At 45.0% G+C, this 6,000-nt stretch overlaps 1 protein-coding gene across 1 annotated transcript in view; it reads right to left on the bottom strand.

The window, feature by feature from the left end:
• Nucleotides 1-1,350: 1,350 nt before the first annotated feature.
• Nucleotides 1,351-6,000, bottom strand: part of RBM10 (RNA binding motif protein 10) — a 31,234-nt gene continuing 26,584 nt past the window's right edge. Inside the window, exon 25 of the mRNA XM_051968770.1 lies at nucleotides 1,351-1,496. The gene's annotated coding sequence lies outside the window, so the exon portion shown is untranslated. The remainder of the gene's footprint in view (nucleotides 1,497-6,000) is intronic.

Below are 6,000 nucleotides of genomic sequence, written 5' to 3'. Positions count from 1 at the left end.
TTGTATAGGATGAGTCCTGGTTGACATCTTCAGGGCTTCCATGGTGGTGACTGAGGATGAAGGGAGGTTTTCTCTCTTTTCCCCTTTGCTTCCACATCTATCTGCACTGGACAACCAGCATTGTCACTGGTTGAGGGGACGAAGAAGGAGGAAGAATTAGGGAGTGAAGTCAGTGAATCGGATCCTGCCATAAAGTTGGAACATGCCCTTCTCAGCCTTGGGTGGTTTGTTCAGTCTGAATTTCAAAGTGTGTGCAATGCGTGGGGTGCTCTCGAGGTATAGCTCTAATGGTCAAAGGGAACAAATATGGCCAGAGGGAAAAGGAAGATCTGAAGGAGACCCTGGAGGGACCAGAGTTCTGGGGGACCTTGAGGTATAAAGGGACAACCTGTGAAGGGTAAGTTTCCTAGGACCAGAGCCTTGAAGGGAGCCCAGGGATGGTCCCCATAATATCAGTGCTCAAGAAGGAAGTGAAATAGGAAGGTGGCAAGTTCCTGCCATTCTGCCCTGGGTCCAGGCTTCTCTAGGCTCTGACTAGAATTTGCACAAGTGAATGGACCATTGATGTCATAAATTCACCCCATATTCAGCTCATATTTGGTTCTCTCCCTGAAGAAATTTCCAACTGGAACTCATCTCTCATGGTAAGCTCCCTATCTCCATTCCAGTTCAGCCCAGGAGGTAAACATGCTCATGGTATCCATTGGGTACACTGCCAGAACTCCAAAGATCATAAATGGAGAAACCATGGACAGCATGGGAGGTAATTCAGGTCAGCAGCAAAGCATCAACCATTTATTTTTCTCAGGGGGCTGCTGGGAAAAGAATTAAGTATTGGGGCAGCTAGATGGTACAGTTCAAATGTGGACTCAGACAGTTAACGCTTATTAGCTATTTGACCCTGGGCAAGTCACTTAACCCCAATTGTTGAGAGACAGAAATAGAGACAGAGAGAGACACACAGAGAGATAGAAAAGACAGATATATATATATATATGTGTATATATATATATATATATATATATATATATAGAGAGAGAGAGAGAGAGAGAGAGAGAGAGAGAGAGAGAGAGAGAGAGAGAGGTATTCAAGTCACAGGAAGATGAAGCAAGTCAACTGCCTTAGTCATGGCATACTAGCTGCAATCAGGCCCAGCTTGTTTTCAGTGGTTCTATCTAGACTTCTCTGGCAGGAGCATCTATAATAGCTAGTGCCCAGCTGGCTTTGGAAGTATCTCTCCACCACCGTACCTCTGGCTCACTTTTCTGCTTTTACCCCAGCAAAAGGAGAGCAGTAATGATAAAGGAATTCAAAATTACAGTGTGCCTTCTTTCACCCCCAGGCCTTCAAAGAGTCCCACAGAAGCTTTCAGGGAGGAGAGCAGAAGGGCAAGGGTCCATCCTCAAAGCTAGTATCAGCTCAGGAAATGGCAGCTTCCTTTAGGGATCAGAGACTTCAGAGCCATGTAGCCTTCTGGGTTCTGGGTCAGGAGGCATCTAGATAGAAAGGATATGCTTAGAAAGTATCAGTGTGGTCAGAAAAAATCACAGTGTTTGGAAATCCACCATGGAGACTTTGGAAGTCACCAGAAGTGGCAGCAATCAATGCGGCACAGCATTGTTCAGATGGAGACAGCCCAGGGCCTTCTGGGACTCTAGCACACTTGATATAGCCCAGATCTGGGATGGAGTGGGAAGCAAAGGGAAGCTAAGACCCAAGGTGAGACTAAAACAAGGCTAAATACCCCACCAAAAAGTAGAGTAAGGGGTAGTAGGTAGCCCTGGTCCAAAGCTCCAAGCAGGAGATAATAAATAAAGAAGACTTTGACCAGCATGAAACGTTACTGTAGATATAAAAAATGAAGGTAAGAGTAACTCCATAATAATTACAAGCAAATGCTCAAAGGGAAAAAAAAATTAGATTTTCCAGAGGGACTACTAAACACCTAGAAGAAATAGAGCAAGACCTAAAAAAAGAAATGAAAGTTCTGAACGAAAGAAATGGAACTAGAATAGGGAGCTTAAAAGAGAAAGTGGCCAAACTCATCCAAACAACAGAATTTTCTGAAAATAAGGCCTGAACAAACAGAAATCGGTGACTCCATGACATAACAAGAAATGTAAAATGTGAGAAAGCTGATGTCAAAAACAACTAACCTGGAAAACAAGGTAAAAAGAGAGAACTTAAGAATCTTTAAAACTGTGATTAAAAAAATAAAAAACCAGTCAGTCTATTTCAAGAAATCATAAACTAGAACTGCCCAGCTCTCTTAGAGTCATAGATCAAGACTATGATGTTAGAAAAGATAGGAAAAAGACACTGATCATCCCCTGAAAGAAGCCTCTAAGGAAAAGGCCCTAGGAGTACCATTGCTAAAACCCAGATTTCTTATGTCAAAGAAAAAAATGTTGTAAGCATCTAAGTGCCAAGGAACCACAGTCACGATCACAAAAGATTTGTGCAAGTGTGGTGGTCCTTACTTTTCAAAGGGAACCAAAATGATGTGCTATATTGGGATCACTATACAGCGTGTTCAACTGTGGCCGATCAGATCAATGTGAACTCCAAAGGCCTTGCCACAAGTAGGGCACAGAGAGTCCACATCAACAGTGGGAGTGGAGATGGCTCAACATTTGCACGTCTCATTTCTTTTGAGCTACTGCAATTCTGCTTTGCTCATAAAATACAAATGCCTTCTTTGATGTAGGCAGGTCACGCTTGGCCGTCCTAGGACAGTATGTCCACGTCTTGGAATCATGGAGCTCACGTTATGATTGGGGAGGCAATATGCAAACAAACTGGGTACTGATGAAATCTATATATGGTAAGTGGGAGGTAATCTTGGAGGGAAAGCATTAAGAGGGGGCCACAGAAGGTTTCTTGCAGGTGGGATCTTAGGTAAGGCTTGAAGGAAGCTAGGAGCGGGAGAGGAGGAGGGAGAACATTTCAGGCATGGGAGACAACCAGGGGAAAGGCAGAGTCGGGAGGTGGAGTGTCCTGTGTGAAACTACTGGTTTACGAAGCATTTACAAAACCAGCCGTAGGGATTTTGTTTGCTCCCGGAGTATAGGGATCCATGATTTTATTGAGTCGGATGACATGATTAGATCTGTTTTAGGAAAATCGCTTTGGTGTCTCACTGAAGGATGGACTGGAGCTGGGGGGAAAAGGGGACTTGGGGTAGGCAGACCTCCCCACCCCCAATCCTCAAAGCTATTGCAATAATCCAGGCCTGAGATAATGAGGGTCTTTATCAGGTGGGGACCATGTCAGAGAAGAGATGCTGCAAGGGTGAGATTGCCAGATCTTGGCACTGTCTTGGATATGGGGGTGAGGGAGAGTAAGGCGTCCAGGATGAATGACCTGAGGGACTGGGAGGGTGATGAGGTCCACTACAGTAATAGAGAAGTCAGGAAGAGAGAGAGTTTGAGAGCAGAAGGATGAGTTCAGTTTCAGACATGTCGAATTGAAAATATCTATGGGGTATCTAGGGTGAGATATCCAATAGGCAGTTGGAAGTCAGTAGAACAGAGAGATTAGTACGTAGGGAGGAACATAGAAACTGATGAGGTCACCAAGTGAAATGGTAGCAAGGAAAAAGGGAAGAGATTTGAATCCCAGAACCTCCAACATCTCTGATGAAAAGAGCAGAGATGAGTAGAAACTTTGATGAATGAACCACACGAGTCTAGAGAAATCTACAAAGGTGAGGTGAGTTTATTTGAGCAACTGGAAAGAGCTGTATGATGTGTGATGGTCAATAAAAGGCAAAAGAAAAGGGTACTACTACCTGTCCCCAAGGACCTTACAGTCTAATGGGGGAGACAATTGCTGTACAAGACAAGTAGGAAATAATCAACAGAAGAAAGATCTTAGAATTAAGAGGTACCGGGAAAGACTTCCTGTAGAACAAGACTTCTTAAACTGTGGCTTGTGAACCCATATGGGGTCTCATAAATGAATGTGAAGGTTTCAGAATTATGATTTATTCGCAATAAATGTTTGGTTTGGATACCGATTTTATATCCCTATATACCTAGGGTCATGTAAAACTTTCTCGGGTGAAAAGGGGGCACAAGTAGACAAAGTTTAAGAAGCTCTGCTATAGAAGATTTTAGTGGGAACTTAATGGAAATCAGGGAAGCAGGAGGTTGAGATGAGGTAGGAAAGAATTCCAGGCATGGGGGGGGGGGGAGGGGTGTGTGTGAAGGGGGAGAATACAGCCAGAGAAAATGCTTGGAATCAAGAGATGGAATGTTTTGTTGGAACAACAACCGAAAGGTCACCCGATGGAAGAGTACACGAGTTTAAGGGTAAGAAGACTACAAAAGTTGGGCTGGGGTGGGTGGTGCCAGGTTAGGAAGGACTTTGAAGGACACGGTATTTTGTGTTTGATCCTGGAGATGACAGGAAGTCTCTGGAGTTTGCTGGCAAGGGGAAGGTGTGTTTATGTGTGACATGGTCGAACTGGAGGTGGAAGAAAATCACTTTGGGTTTTCAACGGAGGATAGATTGGAGTAGGGAGAGATTTGTGGCCAGTTGACTAACCCAGATCATCGCCGTAGTCCAGGTGTGAGGAGATGAGGGCCTGGCCCAGGGCAGGTCAGAGGAGAGAAGGGAGAATTCTAGGGTGTGGCAGAGATGAGATCGACCTGCCCCAGTCCTAGAGCTGGTTGTTGAGAGTAAGGGAAAGAAAGAGAATGTTAAGGGAGGGATGTGAGGAAAAAGAGTCTGGAGCAGATTGTCCAGGAACACCCCCTTTAAGGGTCCGAATCGTGAGGTCTCTGAAAGGAAGATTGTTCAGTGAGGATTGGAGTGACCTTAGAAAGGTCAAGAGAAGGTGGTTAGAGGATCAGAAGACCTGAGTGTGTTTCTAAGCAAAGATGGAGGACTCATGGGCAAGGAAAGACTAAAAATGCAGGAGAAGAAAAAAGGTCTGTTTTAGTTAGTTGGGAAGAGGAGGAGCTGGGGGGAACAGGACTGCGGCTAAGGAGCCCAGCTGAGGCTGTGTGCCAGGAGTCTCAGTGCGTGAAAGCAGCATGCTTTGGTTCACTTCTCCATTGACAGCAGCAGAGAAATTGTGTGCTTAGGGCTTCCAAAATATGAGGAATCAGAGATTGGGAAGAGTTGAGTGGGTTACTGATGATACAGGAAAGTGGTCAACCGAGGGGTTGAGCCTGGACAGAAGGATCACTTGCCAATAGAAAGAGTCCCAAAGACCTGGGTCCCAGCCTCTCTCAGCAGGCTACAGTAGCTGTGAGATTCTGGGCAGGTTGTTTAACCTCGGTTTCTTTCTGTGTAAAATGAAGCTGAAAATGGCTTTACATGAATGCCACTATTTTGGAAAGTTTCAATTTATTTTCAGGTCCTCTCTCTCTCTCTCACTTAGGCTAACTGCCTGAGGACTCATCCCCATTCAGTCATCACCCACGTTTCTTTTGAAGAGGTTTGGGGGTATCTGGATTCTTTGCAAATGTCTCCAGCTCAGTCCCACTGATGTTAGGATGAGCTTTTACAAAGAAATATTTACTTCAAAGGTATAATCACAAACAAGGAAATTTCCTCTCCCTATATGTGGGATTTCATCTTGTTCCACCTTGGTCTTGTCCCACAGGGGAAAAGAATTAGATTTAGGGTTAGCTGGGTTCCTCTGGAGCACAACCCTAAGTTCCAAGGCCCAAACCTGCTTTGCGTCTGGTTTCTATGGGCTTCCTTCTCCGGCTGGCTCGATGCCAAGTCCTGTCTAGAATTCTGCTTGTAAGGTCCCCTGGCTATTACTGGGCTGGTGGAAGCACTATCACTGCTTGCAACTGAGGACACAGAATTGAAGCAAACAGGTGGCCCGGTGGAAAGTATTGGTGATCACCGCCTCCTAGGCACATCAGAAAAGAGAGCCACTGTGTCAAGGTGTAAAGATGTAGGTCGTTCTGGCTACACAGCCTATCAAAGGATGTGACTCCTGCCCACAAGGATGTTTTGTTCTCTTTCTTTTTGAAAAAT

The sequence above is a fragment of the Antechinus flavipes genome, chromosome X (genome assembly GCF_016432865.1).
Source record: "Antechinus flavipes isolate AdamAnt ecotype Samford, QLD, Australia chromosome X, AdamAnt_v2, whole genome shotgun sequence".
NCBI lineage: Eukaryota > Metazoa > Chordata > Mammalia > Dasyuromorphia > Dasyuridae > Antechinus > Antechinus flavipes.
The sequence above is the reverse complement of the archived record's forward strand: the minus strand, read 5'-3'. Positions and strand labels throughout refer to the sequence as shown.